Source organism: Rhinoderma darwinii, chromosome 3, assembly GCF_050947455.1.
Source record: "Rhinoderma darwinii isolate aRhiDar2 chromosome 3, aRhiDar2.hap1, whole genome shotgun sequence".
NCBI lineage: Eukaryota > Metazoa > Chordata > Amphibia > Anura > Rhinodermatidae > Rhinoderma > Rhinoderma darwinii.
In genome coordinates, this window is record NC_134689.1 from 43,168,858 (window position 1) to 43,190,020 (window position 21,163).

General features: G+C 45.8%; 1 long non-coding RNA gene across 1 annotated transcript in view; it reads right to left on the reverse strand.

The window, feature by feature from the left end:
* The window catches only part of LOC142750963 (uncharacterized), a 65,465-nt gene that overhangs the window by 40,497 nt on the left and 3,805 nt on the right, over positions 1–21,163 (reverse strand). The window contains exon 2 of the long non-coding RNA XR_012882655.1: positions 799–936. This is a non-coding gene — a long non-coding RNA (uncharacterized LOC142750963). The remainder of the gene's footprint in view (positions 1–798; positions 937–21,163) is intronic.

Here is a 21,163-nt window from a genome sequence, read left to right on the forward strand (position 1 = left end):
AAGTAAAAACACGCCCAGTTATCCATTGAGAAGCTCATTAGCATAAATCTAAACTAGCTCATAACTTGCTCAAAAATGATCGTTTTTCAAAATAAAAACCAATGCTGTTCTCTACATTACAGCGCCAATCAGATTATGTAGGAGATAGAGCATTTATATTCTGGTGACAGAGCCTCTTTAAATAGGCGCTGTACTGTCTAGCCAGGGGCGTAGCTAAAGGCTCATGGGCCCCGATGCAAAAGTTATTTTTGGGCCCCCCTGCAAACTTCTCAAGGCCGACAGCCCGCAGCTTTCAGCTGCATTGCTGGGTCTAATAAGTGACCCAACAATGCACACTAGCAGCCAGGGGCATCACTAAGGACTTAAAATGTCAGGGGAAATAGCCCCAATACATATGTCCCCCCCCAAGAAAATGTGTGTGTTTATATGTGTGTATAGGAGACAGCCAGTGGCGGATTAAGTAGACCATGGGCCCTGGGCTGTTCCACAAGCTTGGGCCCCCCTCTCCACCACCGCCCTGCCACACCGTGTCTATATTAAACACCCCCTTTCTATGTGAGCATTGACAAATGGTTGTTACGATACCCCTTGTCAAAGGGCTGTGTCCCTACATACTGACAGTCTCCAACCATGACTGAGAGTATCAAACTGTGTAGGGACACATCCTCCTGACAATGGAAATGGTAACACGCATTTGTCTATTAGTCTTGGATACACAAAGACTTTTTATAGAATACAAGGATTTCCTATAATGGACATGTCAGGGGAGGGGACAGATCTATAAATTCAATGACTCACAGGTGATGTCTTCTCCGATGGGAGTCGTTCTCATTTCTTCTCCATCTAACACAGACCGCTATGGCGACTTCTCCTGATGACTGCAGAGTTTCCTGATGAGAAATCTTTGCCCCTCGAATCTGCAGCCATTTTCAGCGTCTATAGCAACACAAAAATTCAGAAACTAAACACACTAAATTGTTTTATACTCGAGACCAAACTCCTAAGCAAATTAAGACCCCAGGCCCATACATTAATTCAGAGCAATAAATTCAATCCCCAAGGGGTAACTAAACTTTTAAAAATCTTTTGGAATGTCATAGTGATATGTCAGAAATTTTGATCAATGGGGTCCGAGCATTGAGACCCCCACCGATCACTAAAACAAAGCAGCAGAAGCGCCCGGGTGAGCACTGTTCCACTTCATTTCTGATCGTCTTTCCTCGGAGTGGTGTACGGACTCATAGGCTTTCTACTGAGCCCATACACCGCTTGCTCGGCTATCAGAGGAAAGACGATCAGAAACAAAGTGGCTCCTCACTCACCTGATCGCTTCTGCCACTTTGTTTTAGCGATTGGTGGGGTCTCCGTGCCCGGACCCCACCGATCACAATTTTTGACATGTCACTATGACATGTCAATTTAAAAAAAAGTTTAGTTACCCATTAAGCAATCAGACACCCCTCCCCTTTGCAGTATAATAACTACTGAGGGCTCTATAGGGGAGATTATACTGCAAGGGGGGGTTCTGAGCATCTGAGGGCTCTATGGGTGGGAAACGATTTGACACACAAAAATTTAGAAACTAAACACCCTATATACAATTCACACTAACACCACACACTATATATTCAAAGCACACACTACATACGGCCACACACTATATAGACTTACATTACACACACTTTAAACTCTATACACACAGCACACAGTATATAGACTGACATTATACACAGCACACACTATATATACTGACATTATAAAAATAATTTCCGCTTTGACTTCTTGCATTGATTCGTGTTCATGTGTCTTTTTGACGTTCCTTTTTGATATAGCAAAGCATATTGGTTACGTATATTAATTCAAATATATACGTGCACCAAGTGGTTATATTTACTTCATAACCACAGCTATCAGCTATTTCAGCCTTGGTACGGCATTAAATCCACCAATTGAATTGTTAACACACTGCTCTTCACCTGAACCGGTTTTCTCTTTAATCCAACCCCATGTAGGCTTAAATTTGAGAGTGTAAATTTTATGCTACATTTCTATTAACTTATATGCAAACATACATGTATGGTAGATAATATCTATATGAATTCACTTTCAAGTACCCGGCCGGGTGTGTGACGTCCTTCTTGCTTGTTTTTAGTATCTGTGTTGTGTTTGTTTATTTTGACATAGTATTGCACTCTGTGATACTTTGTCATATTTTAAATAATTGTTCAATAAAATGTCATATACTTTTATAACACATGCTGAGCCGAGTGCCTATTTGCCGGTGGTAACCTTTATTTCATTTTCCTCCCTTTCCCTCCCCCTTCCCTCTCCTCCTTTCCCTCTTTCTCATTTTTCATAATATAATGTTCATATATTATTTATACCCACTGGTTGGCACCGTACAATTAGTACTGAGCTGTAGCATATGACATGATCTGATCTCTGCATTTTAAAGGAACAGTGTCATCACAAATTATTTTTTTATATGTTAAAGATGTTAGTGCTTTATTAAAAACGTTTATATTCATTTGTGTGTTTGTGTTTTACTTTTTCTTATTTTTACACTTTTTCTTCCCTATGGGGGCTGCCATTTTTTTTCCATTTCTGTCTGTGTCGATTAACGACACATACAGACATGGAATACGGCAGCCACAGTCCCATAGGGACTGCGAACGGCTCCCGTCCCATTGACTTCCGTGTACGGCGTCTGCGTGGGAACTGCGCATGCGCCGCTCCCACACAGTCCAATTCGAAATTGGCGCCGTCCGGCGCCATTTTCCTGTGGACCGGAAGTCGCGGCCGGACAGTAATATTACTACTTCCGGTCGCGGCTTCCGGATTTGTGCACTTGGACCAGCGGCAGCAAACGGAGCGGACGGGCCGGAGGGAGCCGCGGCGGCAGGAGCAGGTAAGATTTCAATGTATGTTCGTGTTTGTGTGTGTTTACTACTGTATGTAAACCTACTACACTGTGTGTTAGCTCAAAAAATGGCGACACACAGTGTAGGAGGTTACACCGTTCAAACCCCTCGTTTATCCCGGCACTAGCCAGGATAAAGGAGGGGGGGATGCTGAGAGCTCACTAGAGCGAGGGCTTTTAACCCAATGTTGCAATGCTGCAATTTTGGGAATAGCTCCATCTAGTGACCAAAAATGGGTAGTATTATAAATTTAGAATTAATTTATAATATTTCCTGACTCGTGAAAAAAATAAAAAAAATTTGAACAATGTTTAATCACCCACACACTAAATGTTTAATTTAAAAAAAAAAAAACATGTTTTTCTGGCAACACAATGCCTTTAAGTTTGACATTATACACAGCACACACTATATAGACTGACATTATACACAGCACACACTATATAGACTGACTGTAATGACCGGGGGGTAGGGAAACGGACAAGTGAGCCCTAATCTACCCGCCACTCTGTCCCTGCCTACTTGCAACGACCCGCCCTAGGCGACGGGGTACAACTGGGCGGCGGTCCCTGCACTCAGTAAGTGCACGACAAACACGACAAACATACAAGGGAATACAAGCAAGGGAAAGGGGCAGTTGCCCACGGCAACACCGTGAGCAACCAGAGTGGTGAACGAGCCGAGTCAAGCCAGGAGTGTGCGAGGTACCAAACGAAGAGCAGAAGAATAGTCAGTAAGCCAGGGTCTGTATGGAGCAGGAACAAAATAGAAGGAGCTGTAGCTGGGCCAGGAAACCACACGAAAAAGAACAACAAGCAAGGAGGAACAGGAAATGCAGGTATAAATAGACAGAGGGCGGGAGCTAGCTGAGTTTGGCCAGGCTGCGATAGGCTCTCCCACTCCTAAGCCTGCCAGCCTGAGTGGTGGAAGCTGGAGTCAGTCTCAGGGATGTAGATTCAGGTGCTGACTGATTAATTAAGGGAGTTAACCCCGAAGCTGTGCCTGGCAGATCCTTTACAGTACCCCCCCTTTTATGAGGGGCCACCGGACCCTTTCTAAGTGGACCTGGCTTACTGGGGAAACGCAGGTGGAACCTCCTGACTAGAGATGAGCGAACTTTTCAAAAGTTCGGTTCGGCTAGTTCGCCGAATTTCACAAAAAAGTTCGATTCGGACCGAACTAGTTCGGACCGAACCTGTCACTTACGTGCGCCGAGCATGCTACTGTCTCGGGTGCTGATAGAGTTAATGGGCTGCACTAACTCTTTCAGCAACCTTGACAGTACATGCTCGGCGCGCAGAAAATACAATTTAAATGTAATAAAAAAATAAAAATTATACGTTCGTACTTACTTTCCTCCTGTCCGGCCTCCAGCGATGACGTTTCATCCCTTTCGCCGCTGCAGCCAATCACAGGCTGTAGTGGCGGTCACGCACGTCAGGATGACGCTTCATCCCACGTGACCGCCTCTGCAGCCAATCACAGGCTGCAGCGGCGACATGGATGAAACGTCATCGCTGGAGGCCGGACAGGAGGAAAGTAAGTATGAACGTATTATTATTTTTTTTGGCATGTATGTATGTTGGCATGTATGTATGTATGTATGTATGTTGTCATGTATGTATGTATGTATATATGTGCATGTATGTTGGCATGTATGTATATATGTGTATGTATATTTGCATGTATATATTTGCATGTATGTATGTTTGCATGAATGTATGTTTGCATGTATGTATGTATGTTTGCATGAATGTATGTTTGCATGAATGTATGTTTGCATGTATGTATGTTGTCATGCATGTATGTATGTATGTATGTATGTATGTTGGCATGTATGTATATATTTGCATGTATGTTTGCATGAATGTATGTATGTATGTTTGCATTTTATGTATGTATGTCGTCATGTATGTATGTTGTCATGTATGTATATATGTGCATGTTTGTATGTATATTTGCATGTATATATTTGCATGTATGTATGTTTGCATTTATGTATGTTTGCATGAATGTATATTTGCATGTATGTATGTATGTATGTTGTCATGTATGTATGTTGTCATGTATGTATACATGTTTGTATGTATGTATGTATGTTTGCATGTATGTATGTTGTCATGTATGTTTGCATGTTTTTATTTTTGCATGTATGTTTATATATATGTGCATGTATGTAATTATGTTTGCATTTATTTATGTTTGCATGTATATTTGTGCATGCTTGTATATATGTATGTATCCTTGCATGTTTGTATGTATGGTTTCATGTGTGTGTGTATGCATGTATGTATGATAGTTTGCATGTATGTATGTTTGTTTGTATACATGTCTGTATGGCCATGTATGATACTGTCTGCTGGCGCCCTGTATCTAAGTCAACTTCACGGCAGGCTTCTATACATGGTATAACAGTCAGTATCACACATTAAACTGAATCTAAGCTTACAACATGTTTTATTTCATTTTTTCTTTTTTTTACAGGTTTGGTGTTTGGACTACGTCGGTTTCGAGGACTACTTCGATTACGTTTTTTTTTTTCTACAATAAAATGGTTAATGAGGGTTGTGTTGGGGGTGCTTTATTTCAATAAAATATTTTATCTATATCTTTGTCTTTTCAAATTTTATTACTACCACTTTAGTAATGGCCGCTGTCTGAGTGACAACATCCATTACTAAGGCGAGGCTTAGTGTTAGCCGGTGCAGAGGCTAACACTAACCACCATTATTACCCCGGTACCCACCACCACCAGGGGTGCCGGGAAGAGCCAGGTACGATCCAGTACCCGACCATCTGTTGTGATGGTCGGGCTCTGGGGCGGCCGCAGGCTGGTATTATGAGGCTGGGAAGGGCCAAAAACAGTGGACCTTCCCACCCTTGTAATGCTAGGCTGCTGCTGCTGTGTTGTATCTGGCTGGTTATAAAAGTGGGGGGGACCCCACGTCATTTTTTTTTTATTATTTATTTTTTTTTATTTTTTTTTTAAAAAGACATGGGGTTCCACCCAATTTATCATAACCAGCCACATACAACACAGTGTTATTAGCCTGGGAATGGACAAAACCAGTGGCCCTTCCCACCCATGTAATGCCAGACTGCTGCGGCCTTGTATATGGCTGGTTATTAAAAATGTGGGGGACCCAACGTCTATTGTTAAATTTGTTAAATTCCCCAAAAAAAACGACGTGGGGTCCCCCCCATTTTTATAACCAGCCCGATACAACACAGCAGCAGCAGCCTAGCATTACAAGGGTGGGAAGGTCCACTGTTTTTGGCCCTTCCCAGCCTCATAATACCAGCCTACGGCCGCCCCAGTACCCGACCATCACAACAGATGGTCGGGTACTGGATCGTACCAAGCTCTTCCCGGCACCCCTGGTGGTGGTGGGTACCGGGGTAATAATGGGTGGTTAGTGCTAGCCTCTGCACCGGCTAACACTAAGTACCGCCTTAATAATGGACGCTGTCAATCAGCCAACTGCCATTATCTAGGCACTAATAAAGTTTAAAAAAAAACACAAAGACAATTCTTTTTTATTGAAATAAGAAATCCCCAACAAAACCTTCGTTAACCATTTTATTAAAATTTAAAAAAAACGTAGATCTACGCAGTAGTCCAACGAATCGAAGATGTAGTCCAATTGGTACATCAAAATCTGCAACAACATAAAAAAACAGTTATCAATGTGAACAATAACAATACTTCTACTCACCTACACACATATATACACGCACGCACACACAAACAACCATACACAAACACACACATATACACAAACACACACATATACACACACCCATATACACAAACACATATATAAACACACACACACACACACAAACATCTACACACAAACATATATACAAATACACCCATATATATACACAAACACACCCATATATACACAAACACACACATAAACACACCCATATACACACATATACACAAACATATACAAAAACACACACACACAAACATCTACACACAAACATATACACATACACCCATATATATACACAAACACACCCATATATACACAAACACACATAAACACAAACACACATATAAAAACAAAAACAGACAAAGACACATACCCAAACACACACACTGTTTCTTTTAAATGCTGCTGGGGAACCCGCTCGATCCACTATATAAGGCTGCGCTATAGTGCAGCATTTAAAAGAAACAGGATCCTGACCTGTCCATAGAGTTTAAGGCAGCACAGAGTATTTCAGGAGATGAGCGTGCAGATTCAGTGCTGCTGTGAACTCTGCTCCTACCATTACGTAGCTCTCAGTCTGTTACCTCTCCTCCACTCCTGTCCTCAAGAACACCTTCACATGATTGGCAAGTCACCACGTAATGGTAAGAGTAGAGTTCACAGCTGCACAGAGTATTTCAGGAGATGAGCGTGCGGATCTTGTGCGGGGTGGTGACTTGCCAATCATGTGAAGGTGTTATTGAGGACAGGAGTGGAGGAGAGGTAACAGACTGAGAGCTACGTAATGGTAAGAGCAGAGTTCACAGCAGCACTGAATCTGCACGCTCATCTCCTGAAATACTCTGTGCTGCCTTAAACTCTGTGGACAGGTCAGGATCCTGTTTCTTTTAAATGCTGCACTGTAGCGCAGCCTTATATAGTGGATCGAGCGGGTTCCCTAGCAGCATTTAAAAGAAACAGGATCCTGACCTGTCCACAGAGTTTAAGGCAGCACAGAGTATTTCAGGAGAGGAGCACGGCCGGCCACAGGCAGCCGGTCGTTTTTCCAATCCGTGCTCCCATTATGCACACGACCGTAAAAACACCTGTTATTGTGGGTCGTAATTACGACCCGCAATAACGGGCTCATAGACTTCTGTTACCCATGGGTACCTTCCCGTTTTCTCACGGGAAGGTGCCCGTGCCGTTAAAAAAATAGAACATGTTCTATTTCTCTATTTTACGGGCCGTGCTGCTATAAAATTTAGGGTATGTTCACACGACAGCGTCCGTAACGGCTGAAATTACGGGGATGTTTCCGCCTGAAAACATCCCCGTAATTTCAGCCGAAACGGCAAGTGCAGGCGCTTGAACGCGGCGTCCATTACGGACGTAATTGGCGCTGCTATTCATTGGAGTCAATGAATAACGGCTCCAATTACGGCCAAAGAAGTGACAGGTCACTTCTTTGACGCGCCGTCATTTGACAGCGGCGCGTAAATATACGCCTCGTGTGAACAGACAAACGTCTGCCCATTGCTTTCAATGGGCAGATGTTTGTCAGCGCTATCGAGGCGCTATTTTCGGGCATAATTCGGGGCAAAAAATCCCGAATTACATCCGTAATTAGTGCGTGTGAACACAGGGTATGTTCACACTCACTAATTACGGACGTAAATCGGGCGTTTTTGCCCCGAATTACGTCCAAAAATAGCGCCTCGATAGCGCTGACAAACATCTGCCCATTGAAAGCAATGGGCAGACGTTTGTCTGTTCACACGAGGCGTAATTTACGCGCCGCTGTCAAATGACGGCGCGTAAATAGACGCCCGCGTCAAAGAAGTGACCTGTCACTTCTTTGGCCGTAATTGGAGCCGTTATTCATTGACTCCAATGAATAGCAGCGCCAATTACGTCCGTAATGGACGCGGCGTTCAAGCGCCTGCATATGCCATAACGGCTGAAATTACGGGGATGTTTTCAGGCGGAAACATCTCCGTAATTTCAGCCGTAACGGACGCTGTCGTGTGAACATACCCTTATAATGACAGCACGGCTCGTAAAAGCGGCCGGCCGTGCTCGTAATTACGAGTCGTAATTACGAGTCGTAATTACGAGCACGACCCGTAAAATAAAAAAATAGAACATGTTCTATCTTTTTAACGGCACGGGCACCTTCCCGTGAGAAAACGGGAAGGTACCCGTGGCTAACAGAAGTCTATGGGCCCGCTATTTCGGGTCGTAATTACGACCCTTAATAACGGGTGTTTTTACGGTCGTGTGCATGAGGCCCCGTAATGACGGGTGGCTACATGTGTGCACCCGTCATTACGGCAGCGTTGCTAGGCGACGTCAGTAAATAGTCACTCTTCAGGGTGCTGAAAGAGTTAACTGATCGGCAGTAACTGTTTCAGCACCCTGGACAGTGACTACCGATCACAATATAGAGTACCTGTAAAAAAAAAAAAGACGTTCACACTTACCGGGAACTCCCTGCTTCCTCCAGTCCGGTCTCCTGGCCGTTGCCTTGGTGACGCGTCCCTCGCGACATCCGGCCCGACATTCCTTGATGACGATGCAGCCCATGTGAGCGCTGCAGCCAATCACGGGCTGCAGAGGCCTCTGCAGCCAATCACGGGCTGCAGAGACCTCTGCAGCCAATCACAGGCTGCAGAGGCCTCTGCAGCCAATCACAGGCTGCCGCGTCAGAAAAGAAGGTCGGACTGGAGGAAGAAGAGAGACTCGTCCGCAAGACAACGACCAGGTACGTATGAAATGCTTTTTATTTTATTTTTAATCAGCAGCCTCTTTTCTCTATCAGTGATTGATAGAGACAAGTGGCTGCCGATTTGTATAATATTTTTGACCGGGTTCGGTCAAAACGGGTTCGGCCGAACCCGGTGAAGTTCGGATTCGCTGCGAACCGAACTTTTCCGGAAGTTCGGACCGAAACCGGGTTCGGTTGTCCCGGTTCGCTCATCTCTACTCCTGACCAATACCCCAGCGTGAACATCCCGGGCGGGTACCCAAGTCCTCTCCTCGGGCCCGTAACCTCTCCAATGGACCAGGTACTGGAGGGAGCCTTGGACCATCTTGCTGTCCACAATCCTGGCCACCTCGAATTCCACCCCCTCAGGGGTGAGGACGGGAACAGGAGGTCTCCTCGAGGGAGCCAAGGACGGGGAGCAGCGTTTAAGGAGGGAGGCATGAAACACGTCGTGTATACGAAAAGACGGGGGTAACTCCAGCCGGAAGGAGACAGGATTGAGGACCTCAATGACCTTATACGGCCCAATAAACCGGGGAGCAAACTTCTTGGACGGAACCTTGAGACGCAAGTTCCTAGACGACAACCACACCAGATCCCCGACCATAAACAGGGGGTTAGCCGAACGTTTTCTATCAGCCTGAGTTTTTTGTACGCTCTGGGACGCCTCTAGGTTCTTCTGAACCTGGGCCCAGACTGTGCACAGTTCCCGATGAACGACCTCTACCTCGGGATTGTTGGAACTACCAGGTGAAACGGAGGAGAACCGTGGATTAAACCCAAAATTACAGAAAAAGGGGGAGACCCCTGACGAGTTACTGACCCGGTTATTAAGGGAAAATTCGGCGAGGGGAATGAATGAGACCCAATCATATTGACAGTCAGAGACAAAACACCTTAAGTATTGTTCTAGAGATTGATTAGTCCTCTCCGTTTGACCATTGGTTTCAGGATGGAAGGCAGAGGAGAAGGACAGATCAATCCCCAACTTCATACAGAAGGCTCTCCAAAACAATGAAACAAATTGTACCCCTCTGTCCGAAACAATATTGACAGGGACCCCATGGAGACGCAGGATGTGTTTGACAAACAAGGTAGCCAACGTCTTGGCGTTGGGTAGTTTCTTGAGGGGCACAAAGTGGCACATCTTACTGAAGCGGTCTACCACCACCCACACCACCGACTTGCCTTGGGATGGAGGCAAATCGGTGATAAAATCCATGGAGATATGTGTCCAAGGTCTCTGGGGAATGGGCAACGAACGCAGTAAGCCCGCTGGTCGGGACCTGGGAGTCTTGGACCTAGCACAAACCTCACAAGCGGCGACGTAGGCCTTAACGTCTTTAGGCAACCCAGGCCACCAATAATTTCTGGTAATGAGGTGTTTGGTACCCAGGATGCCTGGATGACCAGATAGTGCGGAGTCATGATTTTCCCTAAGTACCCTTAGCCGGAATTGCAGGGGAACAAACAGCTTGTTCTCAGGAAGGTTCCCGGGAGCTGAACCTTGATCAGCAGCAATTTCAGAGACTAAATCAGAATCGATCGAGGAAATGATTATACCTGGAGGCAAAATACAAGCAGGATCTTCCTCCGAAGGAGGGCTGGCCATGAAGCTACGCGACAGTGCATCAGCCTTAATATTTTTAGACCCAGCCCTATAGGTAACCAAAAAATTGAATCTGGTAAAAAATAACGCCCATCGAGCTTGTCTCGGGTTTAGCCTCCGGGCAGATTCTAGGAAAACCAGATTCTTGTGGTCGGTAAGGACCGTTACCTGGTGTCTAGCCCCCTCCAGGAAGTGGCGCCACTCTTCAAATGCCCATTTAATGGCTAAGAGTTCGCGGTTGCCAATATCATAGTTACTCTCAGTTGGCGAAAACTTCCTGGAGAAGTAAGCACAGGGGCGGAGATGGGTGAGGGACCTGGTACCCTGGGACAAGACAGCCCCCACTCCTACCTCAGATGCGTCAACTTCCACGATAAATGGCTCCATTTGGTTGGGCTGAACCAGCACCGGGGACGAGATAAAGCACTTCTTAAGGACCTCAAAAGCCTGGACAGCCTCAGGAGGCCAGTGGAGGAGATCAGCACCTTTGCGAGTGAGGTCCGTAAGGGGCTTAGCGATGACCGAGAAGTTAGCAATAAATCTCCTGTAATAATTAGCGAACCCCAAAAAACACTGTAACGCCTTCAGGGAGGCAGGTTGGACCCATTCCGCCACAGCCTGAACCTTGGCGGGGTCCATGCGGAATTCATGAGGAGTGAGGATTTGACCCAAAAATTGTATCTCCTGTACCCCAAACACACATTTTTCGGTTTTGGCAAACAGTTTGTTTTCCCGAAGGACCTGGAGCACCTTCCTGACATGCTCAATGTGGGAGGACCAGTCCTTGGAAAACACCAGTATGTCATCAAGGTACACTACAAGAAATATCCCCAGGTAATTTCTCAAAATCTCATTTATGAAATTCTGGAAGACCGCAGGGGCATTACACAACCCAAAGGGCATGACGCGGTATTCGAAATGGCCTTCGGGCGTGCTAAACGCAGTCTTCCACTCATCCCCCTCTTTGATGCGAATAAGGTTATACGCCCCCCGTAGATCCAATTTAGAGAACCATTGGGCCCCCTGAACCTGATTAAAGAGATCAGGAATCAAAGGAAGGGGATACTGGTTCCTTACAGTGACCTTATTCAAGTTACGGTAGTCAATGCATGGCCTAAGACCACCATCCTTCTTCCCCACGAAGAAGAAGCCAGCACCTACCGGAGAAGAAGAGGGACGAATGTAACCCTTGGCCAGGGATTCCTGGATATACTCTCTCATGGCTTCACGTTCGGGACAAGAAAGATTAAATATCCTACCCTTAGGAAGCTTAGCTCCTGGTACCAATTCGATAGCGCAATCGTATTCTCTATGAGGAGGTAACACTTCGGAGGCCTCCCTAGAGAAAACATCAGCGAAGTCCTGAACAAACTCGGGTAGCGTATTCGCCTCCTCAGGGGGAGAAATAGAATTAACAGAAAAACATGACGTACAACATTCATTACCCCATTTGGTTAGCTCCCCAGTATTCCAGTCAAACGTGGGATTATGCAACTGCAACCAGGGAAGGCCTAGAACCAAATCGTACGATAATCCCTGCATCAACAGTACAGAGCATTGTTCCAAATGCATGGAGCCAACAAGGAGTTCAAAAACAGGGGTATGCTGTGTAAAATAACCATTAGCAAGAGGAGTGGAGTCGATACCCACTACCGGGACAAGTTTAGGCAAATCAATCAGAGGCATAGCAAGAGACATAGCAAATTCCACAGACATAATATTAGTAGAGGACCCTGAATCCACGAAGGCACTGCCGGTAGCAGACCTACCACCAAAAGAGACCTGAAAGGGAAGCAAGATCTTAGTACGTTTCCTATTTACTGGAAATACCTGTGCGCCCAAGTGACCTCCCCGATGATCACTTAGGCGCGGAAGTTCTCTGGCTGCATTCTTACGCTTAGGACAGTTGTTCACTTGATGCTTGTCATCCCCACAGTAGAAGCAGAGACCATTCTTCCTGCGGAATTCTCTACGTTGTTGGGGGGACACGGAGGCCTCGAGTTGCATAGATATCTCTGAGTCTTTCCTGGAGGAACGAAGCAACGGAACTTCGGGAGGCATCATGGGGGAGTCGGAGGAGAAAACACATAAACGTTCATGTTGTCGTTCCCTGAGACGTCGGTCAAGTCGTACCGCTAAAGCCATAGCCTGGTCTAGAGAGTCAGAAGAGGGATAGCTAACTAGCAGGTCTTTCAGGGCATTCGACAGACCCAACCTAAACTGGCACCTTAAGGCAGGGTCATTCCACCGAGAAGCTACGCACCACTTCCTAAAGTCAGAGCAATACTCCTCAACAGGTCTCTTACCCTGACGTAAGGTCACCAGCTGACTCTCGGCAAAGGCAGTCCTGTCAGTCTCGTCATAAATAAGTCCGAGAGCGGAAAAGAAACAATCAACGGAGGAAAGTTCAGGGGCGTCAGGAGCCAAGGAGAAGGCCCACTCTTGGGGCCCTTCCTGGAGCCGGGACATAATTATACCCACCCGCTGGCTCTCAGAACCTGAGGAATGAGGCTTTAAACGAAAGTAAAGCCTACAACTCTCCCGAAAGGAGAGAAAAGCCCTCCGGTCCCCTGAGAACCGGTCGGGCAACTTGAGGTGGGGTTCAAGAGGTGCGGTGAGGGGAACTACCAAGGTAGCATCAGGCTGGTTGACCCTCTGAGCCAGGGCCTGGACCTGTAGGGAGAGACCCTGCATTTGCTGAGCCAGGGTCTCACGGGGGTCCATAGTGGTGTCAGGGACCAGGGTAGACTAGGTATGGGCTTGTTATTATGTAATGACCGGGGGGTAGGGAAACGGACAAGTGAGCCCTAATCTACCCGCCACTCTGTCCCTGCCTACTTGCAACGACCCGCCCTAGGCGACGGGGTACAACTGGGCGGCGGTCCCTGCACTCAGTAAGTGCACGACAAACACGACAAACATACAAGGGAATACAAGCAAGGGAAAGGGGCAGTTGCCCACGGCAACACCGTGAGCAACCAGAGTGGTGAACGAGCCGAGTCAAGCGAGGAGTGTGCGAGGTACCAAACGAAGAGCAGAAGAATAGTCAGTAAGCCAGGGTCTGTATGGAGCAGGAACAAAATAGAAGGAGCTGTAGCTGGGCCAGGAAACCACACGAAAAAGAAAAACAAGCAAGGAGGAACAGGAAATGCAGGTATAAATAGACAGAGGGCGGGAGCTAGCTGAGTCTGGCCAGGCTGCGATAGGCTCTCCCACTCCTAAGCCTGCCAGCCTGAGTGGTGGAAGCTGGAGTCAGGCTCAGGGATATAGATTCAGGTGCTGACTGATTAATTAAGGGAGTTAACCCCGAAGCTGTGCCTGGCAGATCCTTTACACTGACATTATACACAGCACACACTATATAGACTGACATTATACACAGCACACACTGTATAAACTGACATTATACACAGCACACACTATATAGACTGACATTATACACAGCACACACCATATAGACTGACATTATACACAGCACACACTATATAGACTGACATTATACACAGCACACACTATATAGACTGACATTATACACAGCATACACTATATAGACTGACATTATACACAGCACACACTATATAGACTGACATTATACACAGCACACACTGTATACACTTACACTATGTTCACTACACACACACACACTCACACACACACACACACACACACACACTTACCACAGCCTCTTCCTCTGCGGTGCTTGGGTTCGGGTGCTGCCTCCAGGACCTTGATCATGTGACTGTGATGTCACCACAGGTCCTTCACCTCCTACTTGCAGTCTTGCCGTTATCAAGCAGCTGCTGGAGGTTTAGACAGGCAGGACAGTGCACAGCAGCACAGAGGAGCTGACTGTCAGGGAGAGAGACTCCAGCACCTGCCCATCACTCTCTCTGACCGTCCGCTATCAACAGCTGATTTGCTGTGCCGCCAGCTCCCTGTTGGCCGCAATTGAGTGCACATGCCCCCCTTCATCAGCAGGTGGGGCCGATGATCGAAACAATGCGGCAGCCAGCTGCCGGATAGTTCTTTTTTAATTGATGTGCGGTTTGGGCAGCCATGGGCCCCCTGGGAGCCTCGGGCCCCGGGCGGCCGCCCGAACCGCCCACATGAGGATCCGCCACTGGAGACAGCATATCTATAGCACTACGACCCTATAAACTATGGATAGGATTAGATACAGTGGTTCAGCAGACAGTATCACACATAATTGGGTTAGATATAGGGCCCAGCTCACTGACATTGCGGCTCCAGCGCTGGACCCAGGAAAGGTAAGAATAATAATTGTTACTAATTATTTTTGTGTGTTTGTGTTATTTTACAGGTTTGGTAGTTGGACTCTGTCGGATTCGAGGAATAATTCAATGACAGCGTTTTTGTTATTCTCAATAAAATGGTTAATGAGGGTTGTGTTTTTTTTTTTATTTCAATAAAATATTTTTGCTATGTCCTTGTATTTTTTTAAACTTTATTATTACTACCTTAGTAATAGCTGCTGGCTGATTGACAGCGTCCATCACTAAGGCGGGGCTTAATGTTATGCAGGTGCAGAGGCTAACACTATCCCCCATTATTACCCTGGTACCCACCACCAGGGGTACTGGGAAGAGTCGGGTACGAACCAGTACCCGATCATCTGTAGTGATGGCCGCAGGCAGGTAGTATTAGGCTGGGGAAGGCCAAAAACAGTGGCACTTCCCACCTTGGTATTGCTAGGCTGCTGCTGCTGTGTTGTATCTGGCTGGTTATGAAAATTAGGGGGGACCCCACATCGTTCTTTCCAATTATTATTATTTTTTAAAATGATGTGGGTTTTTGATAACCAGCCAGATACAATAAAGCTGCAACATACTAGCTTGCCATGTGGTTATGTAAGATGCTTAGATACAGGGCCCCAGCAGAGAGTAATCTTATACAGTATAAGATTACCGTCTGCTGGGGCCCTGTATATAAGCCTACCGTGTGGTAGGCTTATATACAGGGCCCATTAGACAGGATCACACATGGGCCCTGTATCTAAGCCTACGATGTGATTGGCTTAAATACAGGGCCCAGCAGACAGCATCACACAATCTGTGATCCTGTCTCATGGGCCTTCTAAGCCTGCTACATTTTAGGCTTAAAGGGGTTGTCCAGTCCCTAAACATTGATGGCCTATCCCTAGGATAGGCCATCAGTAGCTGACGGGTTGGGGTCCGACTCCCGGGACCCCCGCCAATCAACTGTTTTGAAGGGGCCGCAGCACTCGTATGAGAGCTGCTTCCCCTTCATTTTCCTCACTTGCTCACACTGGGAGTCCGCGACACGGATTCACTGTTTGAGCAAGTGACCCGAATGAAGCGGAAGCACTGCAACCTCTTCAAAACAGCTGATTGGCGAGGTCCCGGGAGTCGGACCCCAACCTATCAGCTTCAGCCGAAAGGAATATTAATCTTACCCTCCTCTTCAGCCGCAGCGGAGGTCCTGACTCTATCCAGGGTGGGGATGTTGTGCGCGGCGCATAGCGTTGTGACAACATGCGCTGCGCACATCGCTGTGAAATCAGGTTCTCCGCTGCAATCCGGAACCAGGCGGGTAAGTACTGTCTGTTACTATAGTAACAGGGGCCCGTGGCCCCAGTTACTATAGTAACTTTTTATTGATGTGGTGTTGGGTGCGCCGTAGATAACAGACATGTATATAGCATGTTATCAGTGAAATTATAACAGTGTAATAATCCAAAAACAAATGTACTTGAAATGACAAATTACTGTGACTATAAGGTCAGGTTACGTATAAATTGCTCCCTTAATGTACTATTACACGGCCCGACATGTGCCGTGTAAACAAGCGCCGATCAACGAGACTGGATATCTATGACTAGATATGTATAGGGACTAGCGCTCATTGCTAGGATCGCTCGTCACTATACATTTTCATCATGTCGACAGCGCATTTCCCTGATTACACAGGAAGATGTGCTGCCGACAACGATGCTTTTTATTTCTGCATAAAAAAGCAGATCAGCAATGAACGAGCGTTTTCCCTGTGTAATATGAACGCTCGTTTGCCCGATCATTGGCCCTTGTAATAGGGCCTTTAGGTTACAATGTTAATTTGTTCTAAGACGACTATTGTAACTTAAAAATATTGTACCCTGTGGCCATTACTGTAAAGAAAACTAGTCAATGGCTCAAAGAGTTTAAAAAATATCAGCGCAAATAATAAAATCTGAAGGTGAAAATAAAGCAGATGACTAATCCAGAAAGTCTTTATAAATCCTTACATATAAAGGTCAGAAAGAACTGCAGAAAGCTGGCAAATCACTTTCCAAGTTTAGTAGAGGACAGAGGCTTTTTCACGGTCATGTACCGCACACACAGTGTACAGTAATAATAAAATAAAGTAACCCTCAGTTGTTGTACAAAGGAGCAACTTGTCCCGCATAGACAGCAATGCAGTACTTGTAGCACGGGTAGAACTTTGGACATGTGGCACGTTGTAGCACGGGTAGAACGTGAGACATGTGGCACGGTACATGTGGTACAAGTAAATAGCAGTATACTACATGTAATACAGGTAGAGCGCAATGCAGTACGTTTAGTACAGGAAGAAAACAGTAGAGTACATATAGTAGAGGTAGAGAGATGTACAGGACATGTAGCACAGGTTGAGAGCAGTACAGGACATGTATCACAGGTAGAAAGCAGTATAATACAGTACATGTAGTGTAGGTAGAGAACAGTGCAATACATTACATGTAATACATGTAGTTCATACTACAGTGCATGGATAGCAGTAAAGTACATGTTGTACAGGTATAGAACAGTACAGTAAAGGTAATACAGGTAGAGAGCAGTTCAGTACATAAAGTAGAGATAGACAGCACCACAGTGCATGTACTAAAGGTAGAGAGTAGTACAGTTCATGTAGTACAGGTAGAGAGTAGTACGTTACATGAAAAATAGGTAGAGAGAAGTACAGTACATGTAGTACAGTTAGAGACCATTGCAGTAGATGTAGCAAAAGTAGAAAGCAGGACAGCACATGTTGTATAGGTAGGGAGAAGTACAGTACATGTAGTACAGGTAGATAGCAGTTGTCACGGCACGGGGTGTGGACCCACTGGGCCGTACCGCGTAGCGGAGTAGCAGCTGGCCAACAAGGTACAAAACAATGTCTATTGTTCAGAACGGGTACCTGAGGCAATGTAGACAGTGGCGGAAGCAGGACTTGACTTTCACAGCAGGTAACGCCACGGATACAGCGGGAAGGCACAACTTGACTTTCACTTGTAGATACAATAGCACGGGATACATGGTACAGGCAGCAGGAACGGGTAACACTGGGAGCTGGAAAACACTGGGAGACCTTTTGCAAGACAAACTAGGGTATACAACAACGCTCAGGCAAGGAACCAGTGGGCAGAGCCCCTTTTTATAGTCCAGCAGCCATTTGGGCTGGTAATTGATATTAGACAGCTGGACGCATACTGGCCCTTTAAGGCCGTGCACGCGCCCTGCGGGAAACAGTACGAGGACCCGGAAGAGAGTGCCGGCGTCTCCCTGGAGGGAGCGGACACCGAGAAGAGAGCTGTCCATGGCCGGGATCGTCAAGGGGTGAGTTTGAACGACGACCCCCGGCCATGGGCGTAACAGCAGTACAGTACATGTAGTACAGGTAGAGAGTACTACGGTACATGTAGAGGGCAGTACTGTACGTACATGTAGTACAGGTAAAGAACAGTACAGTACATGTAGTAAGGTAGAGAGCAGTACATTACTTGTAGTACAGGAAGAGAGCAGTACAGTACATATAGTACAGGTTGTAACATCCTGACGGCCGCAGCCATGGTTCTGAGAGCGCTGGCCCACATCTCCTCCTCAGGAGCCAGCGCTCACTTCTGCTTCGCTTTTCTGTGTCCCGTAGGGCCACGCTCGTGCCCGGTCTTAAAGGGCCAGCGCGCACACCTGAATCTGTTAATTTATTTTTAGCCCATGATCCTGGACTATAAGAAGGGCTCTGCCCCTTTCTGCCTTGCCTGAGCTTTGTTGTCGTTACCTATGTTCGTCTATGCAAATGGTCCCTTAACCCCTTAATGACCAGCCTATTTTAGACCTTAATGACCAAGCCTGTAACAAAAAATATATTGAAGGGAAATATCCAGAATCCCAGAAAGTTGTGGTTGGGAGGCCACACGGTGCCGTCCTAGTAACTAAACCAAAGAACAATAAAGGAAAAATCCACTTGGTGTATGATCAGGAATCCGCCTGTTTGAAGGAATTCCAAAAGTTTGTTCCTTGAGGTCAGATGCACATGGCTGTTCAAGTTGCACTGAAAATCCAATAAAGATAAAGACCATCCATGGACTGATCGGCACGCAATAGATGAGTATGCGAAAAATCTCTGTGGATCATCTATATTCTCATTGCTTATTCCTGGATGTGCAAATTAATTTATTGTCTTGACCGGTCTGAATTTACCTGTGTTTCTTAGGTTGTAATTTGCTACATGCACCTTGCCGATATATCCTCTCTGTATATTTGATATACCCTTTGGTATTTTCTTGAGCATATTGATGCTTATATTTTTATATATACTCATTATTCTTCCTGGCCAGGTAGTTTTTAAATTGTTTTGTATTATTGTATATGCAATTGTGGGAATTGATTGTATTTCCTTTTCCCTTCCTCCCCCCCCCCTTTTTCTATGTATTAAACTTATCTTATATTACATTTATAGATATATTCATTATTTATATATCCATTATTTTATTTTCTTACCCAGATGAGTGCTGGGTTGTCCTGGATAGTTTTTTGATTTATTGTTCTTTGACCAAGCCTGTAACCTGTAACCTGTAACCCGTGTTATCCTGGTCTAAGTGCCATATTGTATTGGGATCGTGCTGCAATGAGTCTACGCCTGCTCCGCTGCACAAAGCCTGTCTGAGCCTGTCCAGCTTCTGTCTGAAAGTTACCATAGAAACACCTATTGAATTATAGACTTCGTCCTGTGTCCTGTTGGCCGCCTGCCATACCGTCAAGGTGGTACGTCCCAGTGGGTCCACGTACCCAACCTGACACAGGTAGAGAGCAGTACTGTACATGTAGTACAAGTAGAGAGCAGTTCATTACATGTAGGGATTTATTAGCAATTTAAATAAGAACAACTTGACTGCCAAACTGACATATCAATATGACAAATGCGAGATAGATTTCCTGGATGTCAGACTGTCCAGGGATACACATGGGTTTCTCCAAACCGATGTGTTTAGAAAACCAAGCGCAGTAAACACATTACTCCATGCGTCTTCCTCTCAACCCATACAGACCATACAAGCTGTACCCACAGGACAATTTCTTAGGATTAGAAGGATATGCTCTTCAGACGAAACATTTGAGAAACAAGCTTACAATCTTACAAACCGCTTTCTGAGCCGTGGATACAGTAAGAGATCAATAAAAAAGGCCCATCATCATGCAAAAAACACTGAGAGAAAATCTCCTCTTTCCTAAGAATAAGAAACAAAATGACCTATGGGTAAGATTCACCACTAACTACCATTCACATTGGTCTCAGATGAGAGAAATCATGGGACAATTCTGGCCTGTTCTCCTCTCAGATCCCACCATCGAGAAATACATCACTAAATCCCCATGCATCTCTGCTCGACACTCACGTAATTTAAAAAACTTTGTCAGGAGTCATTATCAATCTAAGATCTCCAAATTTCCCTTTGGTACCAAGGGCCCCAAATGGTGTAATCCATGTGGTCATTGTGCCGCCTGTCCAAACATCGAAAAGGCAACTACCTTTGTGGATGCAAGCGGTGAGAAAACCTTTGATATTACACATCACATAAACTGCTCCACAAGGGCGGTTGTGTATTATGCCACATGCTTTTGCCCTAAAATATACATTGGCCTCACCTCTAGGGAGCTTAAAGTACGAGTGAGAGAGCACATACAAAATATCTCGGGAGCGGCCGAAGTTGGAAAGCTGGAAACATTGAAATCAATGGCCCGTCATTTCAAGACTCACCATGCTTGCAACCCCACAAATCTAAACAACACCGAAAAAGGCCATACTTACAAATGGACACAGACAGGTGAGAAACACTGATGAAGGAGAGTGAACAGGCTCTTCAAATAATAATAGCCACTCCCACTAGTCTTGGAGGGAGGGA